The following is a 2,740-nucleotide window of genomic DNA, read 5'->3' as shown; positions in this document are numbered from 1 at the left end:
CAACAGTTTCGGACGGTGGACCGTCCTTCTTCAAGGTAGAATTGAGAATGGAGAATAAGTCCGCACATTACGCCTCTGTTCGTTGTTTTTTCTTCTACTTTGTGTTTAATTATCTTTCCCCTAAGCAGAGTACATTACTCATTTCTGCGATTATCCAAGTAAAAATAAAAAAAAAAAGACATAAAACATAATCCCCAATGCTTTCCTTGGCCTCGCCGACTGTTGGCTTCTTTCCTTCACATATATATATATATATATATATATATATATATATATATATATATATATATATATATATATATATATATATATATATATATTGTCACGAAGAAGAACATCGTCGGTGACGCGAGAGGAGCCCTCGCGCTAGGCCAACCATTAAATCATCCTTCACCCTATCGCCATGCTGTGCTGTCCTCTTTTCTTTTCACCACGTAACATTTCGGTTTGCGGGGTATGTCATCCCCATCCTCGCCTTGGAGCATCGACGCCATCTGTAAGCCGGGACCATCGACCGAGGGCCCAAGGACATCGCCGAGCAGCTTCGCCCCAGCCCTTCCAGCCCAGGACCCGTCCTATTACCGCCGCCCAGCTCCCAGCCCGGATTTGTAGACAAGGAGAGCAAACAGACCAACCAGAACTGAGACGAAGGACCCGAAAGACCCGAATGACTCGAAGGAACCGATGGACACGAACACGCAACCCCCGCTCAAGCCGCCCGACGCTACCTTGAGGCATTGGTCCCATGTATGCTTTGATGGCGCATAGTTGAAGAGCTCTAGGGGAGACGGATCACCCACGCATCAGACATCGTGGTGGCAAGCAAGTCATTCACTCCTGTCTTTCTTTTGAACATTCTCACCGTCACGTCACCACCAACTTCAAGCGAAGCGATCCGGACGATCGCTCGGTGATCCCGGGAAGTTTTACGAAGAAGATGGGCAGTGGCGCGAGAGGAGCCCTCGCGCTAGGCCAACCATTAAATCATCCTTCGCCCTATCGCCATTTTGTGCTGTTCTCTTTGCTTGTCACCATGTAACAATATATTGAAAGGTCAGTCATGAAGGTCATGCGATGAAGGGGGAAGGACGAATATTGAAAGAAAGTATGAATCTAAATTTCAGGTGTAGATTGATTGAACCTTGCATAAGGCTAAACAAAACGAGATTGAAGTTCAAAATAATTTAAATCCGATTTCAGCAAAATAAAGATAGTAATCAAAAGAACAGCAAATCATGCTCGGAAGGCGTTATTATATACTCGCCTTTTGCTGAACCGTTTATTGATAAAACGATATCTTCCGCCAGTGCAACCACCTAGCAGCGTACAAAAGAGGCAGGCTTATTACCAACCATCGATCTTGCATCAATGTAACTTTTTCATCCATAATTTCTGAAAATGTATGGAATGCCGTTGTTTCAATTTTTATATAGAAAGTCGAAACAATTAGAAGGACGCTTAAGCTTCACTTCAAGAATCGACGCGAGGCGCCTTTGACACCGCCTTTTCATTGTGCGATTGGTTTTTTTTTTTCGTGTTTGAAACATATCCATTTTAAATTATTATTACTGTAACATCAGGATATACATTAGGATGTCATATCTACCAAAACGCGTTCATGATGTGCCCCTCTGTCACGCTTGGTACCAAGGAACAACCGCCGCCTATGCGTTGCGAGCCCGTGTGGCATGCTGAGGATCTGGGTGCAAACCCCTTTGGTGACAGATTTAATCCAATGAATATATTCATACCTTTATTTTGAATGTGTCTGAAATTCTCGAACGAGCCCATGTAATTGTGACGTCATAACCCTGTCGACCAATCAGAATTTCTTCACACAAATATTTCCGACAAGCTGGTGCCGACAACTACTGCTACTAAGACGCCGACAGCATTTCGATCGAAAGAACTGAATATGATTTACGTTAACCTGACCTATAGCATTAAAAATCTTTTGGCCATATTGCAGTCATTATTTACCACTTTACTAGTGGCACATGTCCCATGGGGGTCGGTCAAAATTTGGGGGTGTTTCTACCAGCGCACAGAACACACTTCCTTCTTTTTTTGCTCATGCATATTTAAAGATGACACTCGAAAAGTCACAACGTTATTCTAGAAAGTAAGGACACTTACTTTGCCGACCAGTTTCAGACTATCAGGCCTGGGTATTGATTACTACCGCCACAGTAATCTTCAGCACACTGACTGCAGTCGAGAAAGTACTGCATTCACTGAATTTCATGTAGGAGATTTTATTAATGAGATTATTGTAATCTCGTTTTGCGTTATAACCCACCCAAAGTGGCTTATAGAGCTAAATATGGTTTACGTTTCTCAATAGAAAAAGTGACAGTCGCGACATGTGATCGCTACGTAGGAAAATACAGAAAGTCCTAGCAACATCGAGTGCAAGTGACAACTGGCATCAGCAGCATCACCATTGTCAGCGGTGCAAACGGCTAACACGCCACGCAGCGCGCGCAAATGTACGTTGGCGCCCTTTCACAGGTATAAAAGCGCGGCTTTAAAACCGCCTGGTCAGTTTGGCCGCTTCATCCGACGGGGCTGGTGGTAAGGCACTCCCTCGCTTGCTCTCTGACCTGCTTCTAAAGGCTTGCTGCTTCTGACCTGCTTGTTTTTTAGCTGCTGACCGGGACGTATACCTTGAAACCGATCATCGTTTTGGAACTGCAGGGTACCCGCGTCTCTGACCTGCTGGCGCGGACGGCGATCCGGG

The sequence above is a fragment of the Amblyomma maculatum genome, chromosome 1 (assembly GCF_055883805.1).
Source record: "Amblyomma maculatum isolate TAMU_Amacu chromosome 1, ASM5588380v1, whole genome shotgun sequence".
Taxonomy (NCBI): Eukaryota; Metazoa; Arthropoda; class Arachnida; order Ixodida; family Ixodidae; genus Amblyomma; species Amblyomma maculatum.
The sequence above is the reverse complement of the archived record's forward strand: the minus strand, read 5'-3'. Positions refer to the sequence as shown.